Source organism: Ambystoma mexicanum, chromosome 1p (assembly GCF_040938575.1).
Source record: "Ambystoma mexicanum isolate Mex_15411 chromosome 1p, UKY_AmexF1_1, whole genome shotgun sequence".
Taxonomy (NCBI): Eukaryota; Metazoa; Chordata; class Amphibia; order Caudata; family Ambystomatidae; genus Ambystoma; species Ambystoma mexicanum.
The window spans coordinates 1024038044-1024057330 of NC_090921.1; the positions used below are offsets into that span (position 1 = coordinate 1024038044).

At 41.4% G+C, this 19287-nt stretch overlaps 9 non-coding genes across 9 annotated transcripts; all 9 read right to left on the reverse strand.

Annotated features, from left to right (window-relative positions):
- Window positions 1–379: 379 nt before the first annotated feature.
- TRNAY-GUA (transfer RNA tyrosine (anticodon GUA)) lies at window positions 380–465 on the reverse strand. The gene is given in 2 exon segments: window positions 380–415; window positions 429–465. It is a non-coding gene; the product is annotated as a tRNA-Tyr (tRNA).
- Window positions 466–1672: 1207 nt separating this feature from the next.
- Window positions 1673–1758, reverse strand: TRNAH-GUG (transfer RNA histidin (anticodon GUG)). The gene is given in 2 exon segments: window positions 1673–1708; window positions 1722–1758. It is a non-coding gene; the product is annotated as a tRNA-His (tRNA).
- A 2497-nt stretch (window positions 1759–4255) lies between these two features.
- Window positions 4256–4341, reverse strand: TRNAY-GUA (transfer RNA tyrosine (anticodon GUA)). Its single transcript is given in 2 exon segments — window positions 4256–4291; window positions 4305–4341. It is a non-coding gene; the product is annotated as a tRNA-Tyr (tRNA).
- Window positions 4342–6839: 2498 nt separating this feature from the next.
- Window positions 6840–6925, reverse strand: TRNAY-GUA (transfer RNA tyrosine (anticodon GUA)). Its single transcript is given in 2 exon segments — window positions 6840–6875; window positions 6889–6925. It is a non-coding gene; the product is annotated as a tRNA-Tyr (tRNA).
- Window positions 6926–7484: 559 nt separating this feature from the next.
- TRNAH-GUG (transfer RNA histidin (anticodon GUG)) lies at window positions 7485–7570 on the reverse strand. Its single transcript is given in 2 exon segments — window positions 7485–7520; window positions 7534–7570. It is a non-coding gene; the product is annotated as a tRNA-His (tRNA).
- Window positions 7571–10070: 2500 nt separating this feature from the next.
- On the reverse strand, window positions 10071–10156 carry TRNAY-GUA (transfer RNA tyrosine (anticodon GUA)). The gene is given in 2 exon segments: window positions 10071–10106; window positions 10120–10156. It is a non-coding gene; the product is annotated as a tRNA-Tyr (tRNA).
- Window positions 10157–11360: 1204 nt separating this feature from the next.
- On the reverse strand, window positions 11361–11446 carry TRNAH-GUG (transfer RNA histidin (anticodon GUG)). The gene is given in 2 exon segments: window positions 11361–11396; window positions 11410–11446. It is a non-coding gene; the product is annotated as a tRNA-His (tRNA).
- A 4435-nt stretch (window positions 11447–15881) lies between these two features.
- On the reverse strand, window positions 15882–15967 carry TRNAY-GUA (transfer RNA tyrosine (anticodon GUA)). The gene is given in 2 exon segments: window positions 15882–15917; window positions 15931–15967. It is a non-coding gene; the product is annotated as a tRNA-Tyr (tRNA).
- A 559-nt stretch (window positions 15968–16526) lies between these two features.
- On the reverse strand, window positions 16527–16612 carry TRNAY-GUA (transfer RNA tyrosine (anticodon GUA)). Its single transcript is given in 2 exon segments — window positions 16527–16562; window positions 16576–16612. It is a non-coding gene; the product is annotated as a tRNA-Tyr (tRNA).
- Between the last annotated feature and the right edge of the window lie 2675 nt (window positions 16613–19287).

A 19287-nucleotide genomic window follows, 5' to 3' on the forward strand; every position in this document is an offset into this window, starting at 1 on the left:
TGACCACCATACTAAGGGGGAAAAGTTGAAAGGCGGCGCCTCACAGGCCATCTCCTCAGAGTATTCCGCAGTGTTGGGCCTTGACAATATTTTAATACCTTGGATGGTGTATAGTGTTCTCTCATTTTCCTTGAGAAATCAAGATTGTCAAGGAGATTCTGCTGTTTTGCCAGTTCATAGCAAGAGATGGGGATCCAAAACACCTCGCAGGAAACCAATGAAGATTCGTGTTGGACAGAAAAATAACGTGGCCAGAGCCTCAAAGCAAAAGGCATCTATTTTCAGTGAGGAAATATAATATAATTATAAATTGTCTGTTATTTTATTTTCCAAGTATTTTACTTTCCAAGTATTCAATAAAATTTGCATTTGTCAAAAGTCCTTCGAGCCGGATTTGAACCAGCGACCTAAGGATGCCTGTTTTACCACTACAGTCCTCCGCTCTACCAACTGAGCTATCGAAGGCTTGGCAAATCATTCTCTAGCTAGCTCAATTCGAGCTTCCACTTCAACCGTCGACATGCAAACATCTCTTGCAATTCGTGCAAAATACTACAAATTTGGCTTGTGAGGTTCCCGAATTGAGTAAAAGCACATCAGTTCCCAATTAAAAAAATGACCCCCTCCGCAGTCTCCCGCATGTTACTGACCACCATACTAAGGGGGGAAAAGTTGAAAGGCGGCACCTCACAGGCCATCTCCTCAGAGTATTCAGCCGTGTTGGGCCTTGACAATATTTTAATATCTTGGATGGTGTATAGTGTTCTCTCATTTTCCTTGAGAAATCAAGATTGTCAAGGGGATTCTGCTGTTTTGCCAGTTCATAGCAAGAGATGGGGATCCAAAACACCTCACAGGAAACCAATGAAGATTTGTGTTGGACAGAAAAATAACGTGGCCACAGCCTCAAAGCAAAAGGCATCTATTTTCAGTGATGAAATATAATATAATTATAAATTGTCTGTTATTTTACTTTCCAAGTATTTTACTTTCCAAGTATTCAATAAAATGTGCATTTGGCAAAAGTCCTTCGAGCCGGATTTGAAGAAGCGACCTAAGGATGCCTGTTTTATCACTACAGTCCTCCGCTCTACCAACTGAGCTATCGAACGCTTGGCAAATCATTCTCTAGCAAACTCAATACGAGCTTCAACTTCAACCGTCGACTTGTAAACATCTCTTGCAATTCGTGCAAAATACTACAAATTTGGCTTGTGAGGTTCCCGAATTGAGTAAAAGCACATCAGTTCCCAATTAAAAAAATGACCCCCTCCGCAGTCTCCCGCATGTTACTGACCACCATACTAAGGGGGAAAAGTTGAAAGGCGGCGCCTCACAGGCCATCTCCTCAGAGTATTCAGCCGTGTTGGGCCTTGACAATATTTTAATATCTTGGATGGTGTATAGTGTTCTCTCATTTCCCTTGAGAAATCAAGATTGTCAAGGGGATTCTGCTGTTTTGCCAGTTCATAGCAAGAGATGGGGATCCAAAACACCTCACAGGAAACCAATGAAGATTGGTGTTGGGCAGAAACATAACGTGGCCACAGCCTCAAAGCAAAAGGCATCTATTTTCAGTGATGAAATATAATATAATTATAAATTGTCTGTTATTTTATTTTCCAAGTATTTTACTTTCCAAGTATTCAATAAAATTTGCATTTGGCAAAAGTCCTTCGAGCCGGATTTGAACCAGCGACCTAAGGATGCCTGTTTTACCATCACAGTCCTCCGCTCCACCAACTGAGCTATCGAAGGCTTATCAAATCACTCTCTAGCAAGCTCAATTCGAGCTTCCACTTCAACCGTCAACATGCAAACATCTCTTGCAATCGTGCAAAATACTACAAATTTGGCTTGTGAGGTTCCCGAATTGAGTAAAAGCACATCAGTTCCCAATTAAAAAAATGACCCCCTCCGCAGTCTCCCGCATGTTACTGACCACCATACTAAGGAGGAAAAGTTGAAAGGCGGCGCCTCACAGGCCATCTCCTCAGAGTATTCATCAGTGTTCCGCCTTGACAATATTTTTATATCTTGGATGGTGTATAGTGTTCTCCCATTTCCCTTGAGAAATCAAGATTGTCAAGGGGATTCTGCTGTTTTGTCAGTTCATAGCAAGAGATGGGGATCCAAAACACCTCACAGGAAACCAATGAAGATTCGTGTTGGACAGAAAAATAACGTGGCCACAGCCTCAAAGCAAAAGGCATCTATTTTCAGTGATGAAATATAATATAATTATAAATTGTCTGTTATTTTACTTTCCAAGTATTTTACTTTCCAAGTATTCAATAAAATGTTCATTTGGCAAAAGCCCTTCGAGCCGGATTTGAACCAGCGACCTAAGGATGCTTGTTTTACCACTACAGTCCTCCGCTCTACCACCTGAGCTATCGAACTCTTGGCAAATCATTCTCTAGCAAACTCAATACGAGCTTCAACTTCAACCGTCGACTTGTAAACATCTCTTGCAATTCGTGCAAAATACTACAAATTTGGCTTGTGAGGTTCCCGAATTGAGTAAAAGCACATCAGTTCCCAATTAAAAAAATGACCCCCTCCGCAGTCTCCCGCATGTTACTGACCACCATACTAAGGGGGAAAAGTTGAAAGGCGGCGCCTCACAGGCCATCTCCTCAGAGTATTCAGCCGTGTTGGGCCTTGACAATATTTTAATATCTTGGATGGTGTATAGTGTTCTCTCATTTCCCTTGAGAAATCAAGATTGTCAAGGGGATTCTGCTGTTTTGCCAGTTCATAGCAAGAGATGGGGATCCAAAACACCTCACAGGAAACCAATGAAGATTGGTGTTGGACAGAAACATAACGTGGCAACAGCCTCAAAGCAAAAGGCATCTATTTTCAGTGATGAAATATAATATAATTATAAATTGTCAGTTATTTTACTTTCCAAGTATTTTACTTTCCAAGTATTCAATAAAATGTGCATTTGGCAAAAGTCCTTCAAGCCGGATTTGAATCAGCGACCTAAGGATGCCTGTTTTACCACTACAGTCCTCCGCTCTACCAACTGAGCTATCGAAGGCTTGGCAAAGCAACTCTAGCAAACTCAATACGAGCTTCCACTTCAACCTTCGACTTGTAAACATCTCTTGCAATTCGTGCAAAATACTACAAATTTGGCTTGTGAGGTTCCCGAAATTGAGTAAAAGCACATCAGTTCCCAATTAAAAAAATGACCCCCTCCGCAGTCTCCCGCATGTTACTGACCACCATACTAAGGGGGAAAAGTTGAAAGGCGGCACCTCACAGGCCATCTCCTCAGAGTATTCAGCCGTGTTGGGCCTTGACAATATTTTAATATCTTGGATGGTGTATAGTGTTCTCTCATTTTCCTTGAGAAATCAAGCTTGTCAAGGGGATTCTGCTGTTTTGCCAGTTCATAGCAAGAGATGGGGATCCAAAACACCTCACAGGAAACCAATGAAGATTTGTGTTGGACAGAAAAATAACGTGGCCACAGCCTCAAAGCAAAAGGCATCTATTTTCAGTGATGAAATATAATATAATTATAAATTGTCTGTTATTTTACTTTCCAAGTATTTTACTTTCCAAGTATTCAATAAAATGTGCATTTGGCAAAAGTCCTTCGAGCCGGATTTGAAGAAGCGACCTAAGGGTGCCTGTTTTATCACTACAGTCCTCCGCTCTACCAACTGAGCTATCGAACGCTTGGCAAATCATTCTCTAGCAAACTCAATACGAGCTTCAACTTCAACCGTCGACTTGTAAACATCTCTTGCAATTCGTGCAAAATACTACAAATTTGGCTTGTGAGGTTCCCGAATTGAGTAAAAGCACATCAGTTCCCAATTAAAAAAATGACCCCCTCCGCAGTCTCCCGCATGTTACTGACCACCATACTAAGGGGGAAAAGTTGAAAGGCGGCGCCTCACAGGCCATCTCCTCAGAGTATTCAGCCGTGTTGGGCCTTGACAATATTTTAATATCTTGGATGGTGTATAGTGTTCTCTCATTTCCCTTGAGAAATCAAGATTGTCAAGGGGATTCTGCTGTTTTGCCAGTTCATAGCAAGAGATGGGGATCCAAAACACCTCACAGGAAACCAATAAAGATTGGTGTTGGACAGAAAAATAACGTGGCCACAGCCTCAAAGCAAAAGGCATCTATTTTCAGTGATGAAATATAATATAATTATAAATTGTCTGTTATTTTACTTTCCAAGTATTTTACTTTCCAAGTATTCAATAAAATTTGCATTTGGCAAAAGTCCTTCAAGCCGGATTTGAACCAGCGACCTAAGGATGCTTGTTTTACAACTACAGTCCTCCGCTCTACCAACTGAGCTATCGAAGGCTTGGCAAATCAACTCTAGCAAACTCAATACGAGCTTCCACTTCAACCGTCGACTTGTAAACATCTCTTGCAATTCGTGCAAAATACTACAAATTTGGCTTGTGAGGTTCCCGAATTGAGTAAAAGCACATCAGTTCCCAATTAAGAAAATGACCCCCTCCGCAGTCTCCCGCATGTTACTGACCAGCACAGTAAGGAGGAAAAGTTGAAAGGCGGCGCCTGACAGGCCATCTCCTCAGAGTATTCAGCCGTGTTGGGCCTTGACAATATTTTAATATCTTGGATGGTGTATAGTGTTCTCTCATTTCCCTTGAGAAATCAAGATTGTCAAGGGGATTCTGCTGTTTTGCCAGTTCATAGCAAGAGATGGGGATCCAAAACACCTCACAGGAAACCAATGAAGATTGGTGTTGGACAGAAACATAACGTGGCCACAGCCTCAAAGCAAAAGGCATCTATTTTCAGTGATGAAATATAATATAATTATAAATTGTCTGTTATGTTATTTTCCAAGTATTGTACTTTCCAAGTATTCAATAAAATTTGCATTTGGCAAAAGTCCTTCGAGCCGGATTTGAACGAGCGACCTAAGGATGCCTCTTTTACCACTACAGCCCTCCGCTCTACCAACTGAGCTATCAAAGGCTTGGCAAATTGTTCTCTAGCAAGCTCAATACGAGCTTCCACTTCAGCTGTCGACATGCAAACATCTCTTGCAATTCGTGCAAAATACTACAAATTTGGCTTGTGAGGTTCCCGAATTGAGTAAAAGCACATCAGTTGACAATTAAAAAAATAACCCACTCTGCAGTCTCCCGCATGTTACTGACCACCATACTAAGGGGGAAAAGTTGAAAGGCGGCGCCTCACAGGCCATCTCCTCAGAGTATTCCGCAGTGTTGGGCCTTGACAATATTTTAATACCTTGGATGGTGTATAGTGTTCTCTCATTTTCCTTGAGAAATCAAGATTGTCAAGGAGATTCTGCTGTTTTGCCAGTTCATAGCAAGAGATGGGGATCCAAAACACCTCGCAGGAAACCAATGAAGATTCGTGTTGGACAGAAAAATAACGTGGCCAGAGCCTCAAAGCAAAAGGCATCTATTTTCAGTGAGGAAATATAATATAATTATAAATTGTCTGTTATTTTATTTTCCAAGTATTTTACTTTCCAAGTATTCAATAAAATTTGCATTTGTCAAAAGTCCGTCGAGCCGGATTTGAACCAGCGACCTAAGGATGCCTGTTTTACCACTACAGTCCTCCGCTCTACCAACTGAGCTATCGAAGGCTAGGCAAATCATTCTCTAGCTAGCTCAATTCGAGCTTCCACTTCAACCGTCGACATGCAAACATCTCTTGCAATTCGTGCAAAATACTACAAATTTGGCTTGTGAGGTTCCCGAATTGAGTAAAAGCACATCAGTTCCCAATTAAAAAAATGACCCCCTCCGCAGTCTCCCGCATGTTACTGACCACCATACTAAGGGGGGAAAAGTTGAAAGGCGGCACCTCACAGGCCATCTCCTCAGAGTATTCAGCCGTGTTGGGCCTTGACAATATTTTAATATCTTGGATGGTGTATAGTGTTCTCTCATTTTCCTTGAGAAATCAAGATTGTCAAGGGGATTCTGCTGTTTTGCCAGTTCATAGCAAGAGATGGGGATCCAAAACACCTCACAGGAAACCAATGAAGATTTGTGTTGGACAGAAAAATAACGTGGCCACAGCCTCAAAGCAAAAGGCATCTATTTTCAGTGATGAAATATAATATAATTATAAATTGTCTGTTATTTTACTTTCCAAGTATTTTACTTTCCAAGTATTCAATAAAATGTGCATTTGGCAAAAGTCCTTCGAGCCGGATTTGAAGAAGCGACCTAAGGATGCCTGTTTTATCACTACAGTCCTCCGCTCTACCAACTGAGCTATCGAACGCTTGGCAAATCATTCTCTAGCAAACTCAATACGAGCTTCAACTTCAACCGTCGACTTGTAAACATCTCTTGAAATTCGTGCAAAATACTACAAATTTGGCTTGTGAGGTTCCCGAATTGAGTAAAAGCACATCAGTTCCCAATTAAAAAAATGACCCCCTCCGCAGTCTCCCGCATGTTACTGACCACCATACTAAGGGGGAAAAGTTGAAAGGCGGCGCCTCACAGGCCATCTCCTCAGAGTATTCAGCCGTGTTGGGCCTTGACAATATTTTAATATCTTGGATGGTGTATAGTGTTCTCTCATTTCCCTTGAGAAATCAAGATTGTCAAGGGGATTCTGCTGTTTTGCCAGTTCATAGCAAGAGATGGGGATCCAAAACACCTCACAGGAAACCAATGAAGATTGGTGTTGGACAGAAAAATAACGTGGCCACAGCCTCAAAGCAAAAGGCATCTATTTTCAGTGATGAAATATAATATAATTATAAATTGTCTGTTATTTTACTTTCCAAGTATTTTACTTTCCAAGTATTCAATAAAATTTGCATTTGGCAAAAGTCCTTCAAGCCGGATTTGAACCAGCGACCTAAGGATGCTTGTTTTACAACTACAGTCCTCCGCTCTACCAACTGAGCTATCGAAGGCTTGGCAAATCAACTCTAGCAAACTCAATACGAGCTTCCACTTCAACCGTCGACTTGTAAACATCTCTTGCAATTCGTGCAAAATACTACAAATTTGGCTTGTGAGGTTCCCGAATTGAGTAAAAGCACATCAGTTCCCAATTAAGAAAATGACCCCCTCCGCAGTCTCCCGCATGTTACTGACCAGCACAGTAAGGAGGAAAAGTTGAAAGGCGGCGCCTGACAGGCCATCTCCTCAGAGTATTCAGCCGTGTTGGGCCTTGACAATATTTTAATATCTTGGATGGTGTATAGTGTTCTCTCATTTCCCTTGAGAAATCAAGATTGTCAAGGGGATTCTGCTGTTTTGCCAGTTCATAGCAAGAGATGGGGATCCAAAACACCTCACAGGAAACCAATGAAGATTGGTGTTGGACAGAAACATAACGTGGCCACAGCCTCAAAGCAAAAGGCATCTATTTTCAGTGATGAAATATAATATAATTATAAATTGTCTGTTATGTTATTTTCCAAGTATTGTACTTTCCAAGTATTCAATAAAATTTGCATTTGGCAAAAGTCCTTCGAGCCGGATTTGAACGAGCGACCTAAGGATGCCTCTTTTACCACCACAGCCCTCCGCTCTACCAACTGAGCTATCGAAGGCTTGGAAAATTGTTCTCTAGCAAGCTCAATACGAGCTTCCACTTCAGCTGTCGACATGCAAACATCTCTTGCAATTCGTGCAAAATACTACAAATTTGGCTTGTGAGGTTCCCGAATTGAGTAAAAGCACATCAGTTGACAATTAAAAAAATAACCCACTCTGCAGTCTCCCGCATGTTACTGACCACCATACTAAGGGGGAAAAGTTGAAAGGCGGCGCCTCACAGGCCATCTCCTCAGAGTATTCAGCAGTGTTGGGCCTTGACAATATTTTAATACCTTGGATGGTGTATAGTGTTCTCTCATTTTCCTTGAGAAATCAAGATTGTCAAGGAGATTCTGCTGTTTTGCCAGTTCATAGCAAGAGATGGGGATCCAAAACACCTCGCAGGAAACCAATGAAGATTCGTGTTGGACAGAAAAATAACGTGGCCAGAGCCTCAAAGCAAAAGGCATCTATTTTCAGTGAGGAAATATAATATAATTATAAATTGTCTGTTATTTTATTTTCCAAGTATTTTACTTTCCAAGTATTCAATAAAATTTGCATTTGTCAAAAGTCCTTCGAGCCGGATTTGAACCAGTGACCTAAGGATGCCTGTTTTACCACTACAGTCCTCCGCTCTACCAACTGAGCTATCGAAGGCTTGGCAAATCATTCTCTAGCTAGCTCAATTCGAGCTTCCACTTCAACCGTCGACATGCAAACATCTCTTGCAATTCGTGCAAAATACTACAAATTTGGCTTGTGAGGTTCCCGAATTGAGTAAAAGCACATCAGTTCCCAATTAAAAAAATTACCCCCTCCGCAGTCTCCCGCATGTTACTGACCACCATACTAAGGGGGAAAAGTTGAAAGGCGGCACCTCACAGGCCATCTCCTCAGAGTATTCAGCCGTGTTGGGCCTTGACAATATTTTAATATCTTGGATGGTGTATAGTGTTCTCTCATTTTCCTTGAGAAATCAAGATTGTCAAGGGGATTATGCTGTTTTGCCAGTTCATAGCAAGAGATGGGGATCAAAAAAACACCTCACAGGAAACCAAAGAAGATTGGTGTTGGACAGAAAAATAACATGGTCACAGCCTCAAAGCAAAAGGCATCTATTTTCAGTGATGAAATATAATATAATTATAAATTGTCTGTTATTTTACTTTCCAAGTATGTTACTTTCCAAGTATTCAATAAAATGTGCATTTGGCAAAAGTCCTTCGAGCCGGATTTGAACCAGCGACCTAAGGATGTCTGTTTTACCACTACAGTCCTCCGCTGTACCAACTGAGCTATCGAAGGCTTGGCAAATCAGTCTCTAGCAAGCTCAATACGAGCTTCGACTTCAACCGTCGACATGCAAACATCTCTTGCAATTCGTGCAAAATACTACAAATTTGGCTTGTGAGGTTCCCGAATTGAGTAAAAGCACATCAGTTCCCAATTAAAAAAATGACCCCCTCCGCAGTCTCCCGCATGTTACTGACCACCATACTAAGGGGGAAAAGTTGAAAGGCGGTGCCTCACAGGCCATCTCCTCACAGTATTCAGCCGTGTTGGGCCTTGACAATATTTTAATATCTTGCATGGTGTATAGTGTTCTCTTATTTCCTTTGAGAAATCAAGATTGTAAAGGGGATTCTGCTGTTTTGCCAGTTCATAGCAAGAGATGGGGATCCAAAACACCTCACAGGAAACAAATGAAGATTCGTGTTGGACAGAAAAATAACATGGCCACAGCCTCAAAGCAAAAGGCATCTATTTTCAGTGATGAAATATAATATAATTATAAATTGTCTGTTATTATACTTTCCAAGTATTTTACTTTCCAAGTATTCATTAAAATGTGCATTTGGCAAAAGTCCTTCGAGCCGGATTTGAACCAGCGACCTAAGGATGCCTGTTTTACCACTACAGTCCTCCGCTCTACCAACTGAGCTATCTAAGGCTTGGCAAATCAATCTCTAGCAAACTCAATACGAGCTTCCACTTCAACCGTCGACTTGTAAACATCTCTTGCAATTCGTGCAAAATACTACAAATTTGGCTTGTGAGGTTCCCGAATTGAGTAAAAGCACATCAGTTCCCAATTAAAAAAATGACCCCCTCCGCAGTCTCCCGCATGTTACTGACCACCATACTAAGGGGGAAAAGTTGAAAGGCGGCGCCTCACAGGCCATCTCCTCAGAGTATTCAGCCGTGTTGGGCCTTGACAATATTTTAATATCTTGGATGGTGTATAGTGTTCTCTCATTTCCCTTGAGAAATCAAGATTGTCAAGGGGATTCTGCTGTTTTGCCAGTTCATAGCAAGAGATGGGGATCCAAAACACCTCACAGGAAACCAATGAAGATTGGTGTTGGGCAGAAACATAACGTGGCCACAGCCTCAAAGCAAAAGGCATCTATTTTCAGTGATGAAATATAATATAATTATAAATTGTCTGTTATTTTATTTTCCAAGTATTTTACTTTCCAAGTATTCAATAAAATTTGCATTTGGCAAAAGTCCTTCGAGCCGGATTTGAACCAGCGACCTAAGGATGCCTGTTTTACCACTACAGTCCTCCGCTCTACCAACTGAGCTATCGAAGGCTTATCAAATCACTCTCTAGCAAGCTCAATTCGAGCTTCCACTTCAACCGTCGACATGCAAACATCTCTTGCAATCGTGCAAAATACTACAAATTTGGCTTGTGAGGTTCCCGAATTGAGTAAAAGCACATCAGTTCCCAATTAAAAAAATGACCCCCTCCGCAGTCTCCCGCATGTTACTGACCACCATACTAAGGGGGAAAAGTGGAAAGGCGGCGCCTCACAGGCCATCTCCTCAGAGTATTCAGCCGTGTTGGGCCTTGACAATATTTTAATATCTTGAATGGTGTATAGTGTTCTCTCATTTCCCTTGAGAAATCAAGATTGTCAAGGGGATTCTGCTGTTTTGCCAGTTCATAGCAAGGGATGGGGATCCAAAACACCTCACAGGAAACCAATGAAGATTGGTGTTGGACAGAAAAATAACGTGGCCACAGCCTCAAAGCAAAAGGCATCTATTTTCAGTGATGAAATATAATATAATTATAAATTGTCTGTTATTTTACTTTCCAAGTATTTTACTTTCCAAGTATTCAATAAAATTTGCATTTGGCAAAAGTCCTTCGAGCCGGATTTGAACCAGCGACCTAAGGATGCTTGTTTTACAACTACAGTCCTCCTCTCTACCAACTGAGCTATCGAAGGCTTGGCAAATCAACTCTAGCAAACTCAATACGAGCTTCCACTTCAACCGTCGACTTGTAAACATCTCTTGCAATTCGTGCAAAATACTACAAATTTGGCTTGTGAGGTTCCCGAATTGAGTAAAAGCACATCAGTTCCCAATTAAGAAAATGACCCCCTCCGCAGTCTCCCGCATGTTACTGACCAGCACAGTAAGGAGGAAAAGTTGAAAGGCGGCGCCTGACAGGCCATCTCCTCAGAGTATTCAGCCGTGTTGGGCCTTGACAATATTTTAATATCTTGGATGGTGTATAGTGTTCTCTCATTTCCCTTGAGAAATCAAGATTGTCAAGGGGATTCTGCTGTTTTGCCAGTTCATAGCAAGAGATGGGGATCCAAAACACCTCACAGGAAACCAATGAAGATTGGTGTTGGACAGAAACATAACGTGGCCACAGCCTCAAAGCAAAAGGCATCTATTTTCAGTGATGAAATATAATATAATTATAAATTGTCTGTTATGTTATTTTCCAAGTATTGTACTTTCCAAGTATTCAATAAAATTTGCATTTGGCAAAAGTCCTTCGAGCCGGATTTGAACGAGCGACCTAAGAATGCCTCTTTTACCACCACAGCCCTCCGCTCTACCAACTGAGCTATCGAAGGCTTGGCAAATTGTTCTCTAGCAAGCTCAATACGAGCTTCCACTTCAGCTGTCGACATGCAAACATCTCTTGCAATTCGTGCAAAATACTACAAATTTGGCTTGTGAGGTTCCCGAATTGAGTAAAAGCACATCAGTTGACAATTAAAAAAATAACCCACTCTGCAGTCTCCCGCATGTTACTGACCACCATACTAAGGGGGAAAAGTTGAAAGGCGGCGCCTCACAGGCCATCTCCTCAGAGTATTCAGCAGTGTTGGGCCTTGACAATATTTTAATACCTTGGATGGTGTATAGTGTTCTCTCATTTTCCTTGAGAAATCAAGATTGTCAAGGAGATTCTGCTGTTTTGCCAGTTCATAGCAAGAGATGGGGATCCAAAACACCTCACAGGAAACCAATGAAGATTCGTGTTGGACAGAAAAATAACGTGGCCACAGCCTCAAAGCAAAAGGCATCTATTTTCAGTGAGGGAATATAATATAATTATAAATTGTCTGTTATTTTATTTTCCAAGTATTTTACTTTCCAAGTATTCAATAAAATTTGCATTTGGCAAAAGTCCTTCGAGCCGGATTTGAACCAGTGACCTAATGATGCCTGTTTTACCACTACAGTCCTCCGCTCTACCAACTCAGCTATCGAAGGCTAGGCAAACCATGCTCTAGCAAACTCAATAGGAGCTTCCACTTCAACCGCCGACTTGTAAATATCTCTTGCAATTCGTGCAAAATACTACAAATTTGGCTTGTGAGGTTCCCGAATTGAGTAAAAGCACATCAGTTCCCAATTAAAAAAATGACCCCCTCCGCAGTCTCCCGCATGTTACTGACCACCATACTAAGGGGGAAAAGTTGAAAGGCGGTGCCTCACAGGCCATCTCCTCACAGTATTCAGCCGTGTTGGGCCTTGACAATATTTTAATATCTTGCATGGTGTATAGTGTTCTCTTATTTCCTTTGAGAAATCAAGATTGTGAAGGGGATTCTGCTGTTTTGCCAGTTCATAGCAAGAGATGGGGATCCAAAACACCTCACAGGAAACCAATGAAGATTCGTGTTGGACAGAAAAATAACATGGCCACAGCCTCAAAGCAAAAGGCATCTATTCTCAGTGATGAAATATAATATAATTATAAATTGTCTGTTATTATACTTTCCAAGTATTTTACTTTCCAAGTATTCATTAAAATGTGCATTTGGCAACAGTCCTTCGAGCCGGATTTGAACCAGCGACCTAAGGATGCTTGTTTTACCACTACAGTCCTCCGCTCTACCAACTGAGCTATCTAAGGCTTGGCAAATCAATCTCTAGCAAACTCAATACGAGCTTCCACTTCAACCGTCGACTTGTAAACATCTCTTGCAATTCGTGCAAAATACTACAAATTTGGCTTGTGAGGTTCCCGAATTGAGTAAAAGCACATCAGTTCCCAATTAAAAAAATGACCCCCTCCGCAGTCTCCCGCATGTTACTGACCACCATACTAAGGGGGAAAAGTTGAAAGGCGGCGCCTCACAGGCCATCTCCTCAGAGTATTCAGCCGTGTTGGGCCTTGACAATATTTTAATATCTTGGATGGTGTATAGTGTTCTCTCATTTCCCTTGAGAAATCAAGATTGTCAAGGGGATTCTGCTGTTTTGCCAGTTCATAGCAAGAGATGGGGATCCAAAACACCTCACAGGAAACCAATGAAGATTGGTGTTGGGCAGAAACATAACGTGGCCACAGCCTCAAAGCAAAAGGCATCTATTTTCAGTGATGAAATATAATATAATTATAAATTGTCTGTTATTTTATTTTCCAAGTATTTTACTTTCCAAGTATTCAATAAAATTTGCATTTGGCAAAAGTCCTTCGAGCCGGATTTGAACCAGCGACCTAAGGATGCCTGTTTTACCATTACAGTCCTCCGCTCCACCAACTGAGCTATCGAAGGCTTATCAAATCACTCTCTAGCAAGCTCAATTCGAGCTTCCACTTCAACCGTCAACATGCAAACATCTCTTGCAATCGTGCAAAATACTACAAATTTGGCTTGTGAGGTTCCCGAATTGAGTAAAAGCACATCAGTTCCCAATTAAAAAAATGACCCCCTCCGCAGTCTCCCGCATGTTACTGACCACCATACTAAGGAGGAAAAGTTGAAAGGCGGCGCCTCACAGGCCATCTCCTCAGAGTATTCATCAGTGTTCCGCCTTGACAATATTTTAATATCTTGGATGGTGTATAGTGTTCTCCCATTTCCCTTGAGAAATCAAGATTGTCAAGGGGATTCTGCTGTTTTGTCAGTTCATAGCAAGAGATGGGGATCCAAAACACCTCACAGGAAACCAATGAAGATTCGTGTTGGACAGAAAAATAACGTGGCCACAGCCTCAAAGCAAAAGGCATCTATTTTCAGTGATGAAATATAATATAATTATAAATTGTCTGTTATTTTACTTTCCAAGTATTTTACTTTCCAAGTATTCAATAAAATGTTCATTTGGCAAAAGCCCTTCGAGCCGGATTTGAACCAGCGACCTAAGGATGCTTGTTTTACCACTACAGTCCTCCGCTCTACCACCTGAGCTATCGAACTCTTGGCAAATCATTCTCTAGCAAACTCAATACGAGCTTCAACTTCAACCGTCGACTTGTAAACATCTCTTGCAATTCGTGCAAAATACTACAAATTTGGCTTGTGAGGTTCCCGAATTGAGTAAAAGCACATCAGTTCCCAATTAAAAAAATGACCCCCTCCGCAGTCTCCCGCATGTTACTGACCACCATACTAAGGGGGAAAAGTTGAAAGGCGGCGCCTCACAGGCCATCTCCTCAGAGTATTCAGCCGTGTTGGGCCTTGACAATATTTTAATATCTTGGATGGTGTATAGTGTTCTCTCATTTCCCTTGAGAAATCAAGATTGTCAAGGGGATTCTGCTGTTTTGCCAGTTCATAGCAAGAGATGGGGATCCAAAACACCTCACAGGAAACCAATGAAGATTGGTGTTGGACAGAAACATAACGTGGCAACAGCCTCAAAGCAAAAGGCATCTATTTTCAGTGATGAAATATAATATAATTATAAATTGTCTGTTATTTTACTTTCCAAGTATTTTACTTTCCAAGTATTCAATAAAATGTGCATTTGGCAAAAGTCCTTCAAGCCGGATTTGAATCAGCGACCTAAGGATGCCTGTTTTACCACTACAGTCCTCCGCTCTACCAACTGAGCTATCGAAGGCTTGGCAAAGCAACTCTAGCAAACTCAATACGAGCTTCCACTTCAACCTTCGACTTGTAAACATCTCTTGCAATTCGTGCAAAATACTACAAATTTGGCTTGTGAGGTTCCCGAAATTGAGTAAAAGCACATCAGTTCCCAATTAAAAAAATGACCCCCTCCGCAGTCTCCCGCATGTTACTGACCACCATACTAAGGGGGAAAAGTTGAAAGGCGGCACCTCACAGGCCATCTCCTCAGAGTATTCAGCCGTGTTGGGCCTTGACAATATTTTAATATCTTGGATGGTGTATAGTGTTCTCTCATTTTCCTTGAGAAATCAAGATTGTCAAGGGGATTCTGCTGTTTTGCCAGTTCATAGCAAGAGATGGGGATCCAAAACACCTCACAGGAAACCAATGAAGATTTGTGTTGGACAGAAAAATAACGTGGCCACAGCCTCAAAGCAAAAGGCATCTATTTTCAGTGATGAAATATAATATAATTATAAATTGTCTGTTATTTTACTTTCCAAGTATTTTACTTTCCAAGTATTCAATAAAATGTGCATTTGGCAAAAGTCCTTCGAGCCGGATTTGAAGAAGCGACCTAAGGGTGCCTGTTTTATCACTACAGTCCTCCGCTCTACCAACTGAGCTATCGAACGCTTGGCAAATCATTCTCTAGCAAACTCAATACGAGCTTCAACTTCAACCGTCGACTTGTAAACATCTCTTGCAATTCGTGCAAAATACTACAAATTTGGCTTGTGAGGTTCCCGAATTGAGTAAAAGCACATCAGTTCCCAATTAAAAAAATGACCCCCTCCGCAGTCTCCCGCATGTTACTGACCACCATACTAAGGGGGAAAAGTTGAAAGGCGGCGCCTCACAGGCCATCTCCTCAGAGTATTCAGCCGTGTTGGGCCTTGACAATATTTTAATATCTTGGATGGTGTATAGTGTTCTCTCATTTCCCTTGAGAAATCAAGATTGTCAAGGGGATTCTGCTGTTTTGCCAGTTCATAGCAAGAGATGGGGATCCAAAACACCTCACAGGAAACCAATAAAGATTGGTGTTGGACAGAAAAATAACGTGGCCACAGCCTCAAAGCAAAAGGCATCTATTTTCAGTGATGAAATATAATATAATTATAAATTGTCTGTTATTTTACTTTCCAAGTATTTTACTTTCCAAGTATTCAATAAAATTTGCATTTGGCAAAAGTCCTTCAAGCCGGATTTGAACCAGCGACCTAAGGATGCTTGTTTTACAACTACAGTCCTCCGCTCTACCAACTGAGCTATCGAAGGCTTGGCAAATCAACTCTAGCAAACTCAATACGAGCTTCCACTTCAACCGTCGACTTGTAAACATCTCTTGCAATTCGTGCAAAATACTACAAATTTGGCTTGTGAGGTTCCCGAATTGAGTAAAAGCACATCAGTTCCCAATTAAGAAAATGACCCCCTCCGCAGTCTCCCGCATGTTACTGACCAGCACAGTAAGGAGGAAAAGTTGAAAGGCGGCGCCTGACAGGCCATCTCCTCAGAGTATTCAGCCGTGTTGGGCCTTGACAATATTTTAATATCTTGGATGGTGTATAGTGTTCTCTCATTTCCCTTGAGAAATCAAGATTGTCAAGGGGATTCTGCTGTTTTGCCAGTTCATAGCAAGAGATGGGGATCCAAAACACCTCACAGGAAACCAATGAAGATTGGTGTTGGACAGAAAAATAACGTGGCCACAGCCTCAAAGCAAAAGGCATCTATTTTCAGTGATGAAATATAATATAATTATAAATTGTCTGTTATTTTACTTTCCAAGTATTTTACTTTCCAAGTATTCAATAAAATTTGCATTTGGCAAAAGTCCTTCAAGCCGGATTTGAACCAGCGACCTAAGGATGCTTGTTTTACAACTACAGTCCTCCGCTCTACCAACTGAGCTATCGAAGGCTTGGCAAATCAACTCTAGCAAACTCAATACGAGCTTCCACTTCAACCGTCGACTTGTAAACATCTCTTGCAATTCGTGCAAAATACTACAAATTTGGCTTGTGAGGTTCCCGAATTGAGTAAAAGCACATCAGTTCCCAATTAAGAAAATGACCCCCTCCGCAGTCTCCCGCATGTTACTGACCAGCACAGTAAGGAGGAAAAGTTGAAAGGCGGCGCCTGACAGGCCATCTCCTCAGAGTATTCAGCCGTGTTGGGCCTTGACAATATTTTAATATCTTGGATGGTGTATAGTGTTCTCTCATTTCCCTTGAGAAATCAAGATTGTCAAGGGGATTCTGCTGTTTTGCCAGTTCATAGCAAGAGATGGGGATCCAAAACACCTCACAGGAAACCAATGAAGATTGGTGTTGGACAGAAACATAACGTGGCCACAGCCTCAAAGCAAAAGGCATCTATTTTCAGTGATGAAATATAATATAATTATAAATTGTCTGTTATTTTACTTTCCAAGTATTTTACTTTCCAAGTATTCAATAAAATGTGCATTTGGCAAAAGTCCTTCGAGCCGGATTTGAAGAAGCGACCTAAGGGTGCCTGTTTTATCACTACAGTCCTCCGCTCTACCAACTGAGCTATCGAACGCTTGGCAAATCATTCTCTAGCAAACTCAATACGAGCTTCAACTTCAACCGTCGACTTGTAAACATCTCTTGCAATTCGTGCAAAATACTACAAATTTGGCTTGTGAGGTTCCCGAATTGAGTAAAAGCACATCAGTTCCCAATTAAAAAAATGACCCCCTCCGCAGTCTCCCGCATGTTACTGACCACCATACTAAGGGGGAAAAGTTGAAAGGCGGCGCCTCACAGGCCATCTCCTCAGAGTATTCAGCCGTGTTGGGCCTTGACAATATTTTAATATCTTGGATGGTGTATAGTGTTCTCTCATTTCCCTTGAGAAATCAAGATTGTCAAGGGGATTCTGCTGTTTTGCCAGTTCATAGCAAGAGATGGGGATCCAAAACACCTCACAGGAAACCAATAAAGATTGGTGTTGGACAGAAAAATAACGTGGCCACAGCCTCAAAGCAAAAGGCATCTATTTTCAGTGATGAAATATAATATAATTATAAATTGTCTGTTATTTTACTTTCCAAGTATTTTACTTTCCAAGTATTCAATAAAATTTGCATTTGGCAAAAGTCCTTCAAGCCGGATTTGAACGAGCGACCTAAGGATGCCTCTTTTACCACTACAGCCCTCCGCTCTACCAACTGAGCTATCAAAGGCTTGGCAAATTGTTCTCTAGCAAGCTCAATACGAGCTTCCACTTCAGCTGTCGACATGCAAACATCTCTTGCAATTCGTGCAAAATACTACAAATTTGGCTTGTGAGGTTCCCGAATTGAGTAAAAGCACATCAGTTGACAATTAAAAAAATAACCCACTCTGCAGTCTCCCGCATGTTACTGACCACCATACTAAGGGGGAAAAGTTGAAAGGCGGCGCCTCACAGGCCATCTCCTCAGAGTATTCCGCAGTGTTGGGCCTTGACAATATTTTAATACCTTGGATGGTGTATAGTGTTCTCTCATTTTCCTTGAGAAATCAAGATTGTCAAGGAGATTCTGCTGTTTTGCCAGTTCATAGCAAGAGATGGGGATCCAAAACACCTCGCAGGAAACCAATGAAGATTCGTGTTGGACAGAAAAATAACGTGGCCAGAGCCTCAAAGCAAAAGGCATCTATTTTCAGTGAGGAAATATAATATAATTATAAATTGTCTGTTATTTTATTTTCCAAGTATTTTACTTTCCAAGTATTCAATAAAATTTGCATTTGTCAAAAGTCCGTCGAGCCGGATTTGAACCAGCGACCTAAGGATGCCTGTTTTACCACTACAGTCCTCCGCTCTACCAACTGAGCTATCGAAGGCTTGGCAAATCATTCTCTAGCTAGCTCAATTCGAGCTTCCACTTCAACCGTCGACATGCAAACATCTCTTGCAATTCGTGCAAAATACTACAAATTTGGCTTGTGAGGTTCCCGAATTGAGTAAAAGCACATCAGTTCCCAATTAAAAAAATGACCCCCTCCGCAGTCTCCCGCATGTTACTGACCACCATACTAAGGGGGGAAAAGTTGAAAGGCGGCACCTCACAGGCCATCTCCTCAGAGTATTCAGCCGTGTTGGGCCTTGACAATATTTTAATATCTTGGATGGTGTATAGTGTTCTCTCATTTTCCTTGAGAAATCAAGATTGTCAAGGGGATTCTGCTGTTTTGCCAGTTCATAGCAAGAGATGGGGATCCAAAACACCTCACAGGAAACCAATGAAGATTTGTGTTGGACAGAAAAATAACGTGGCCACAGCCTCAAAGCAAAAGGCATCTATTTTCAGTGATGAAATATAATATAATTATAAATTGTCTGTTATTTTACTTTCCAAGTATTTTACTTTCCAAGTATTCAATAAAATGTGCATTTGGCAAAAGTCCTTCGAGCCGGATTTGAAGAAGCGACCTAAGGATGCCTGTTTTATCACTACAGTCCTCCGCTCTACCAACTGAGCTATCGAACGCTTGGCAAATCATTCTCTAGCAAACTCAATACGAGCTTCAACTTCAACCGTCGACTTGTAAACATCTCTTGCAATTCGTGCAAAATACTAC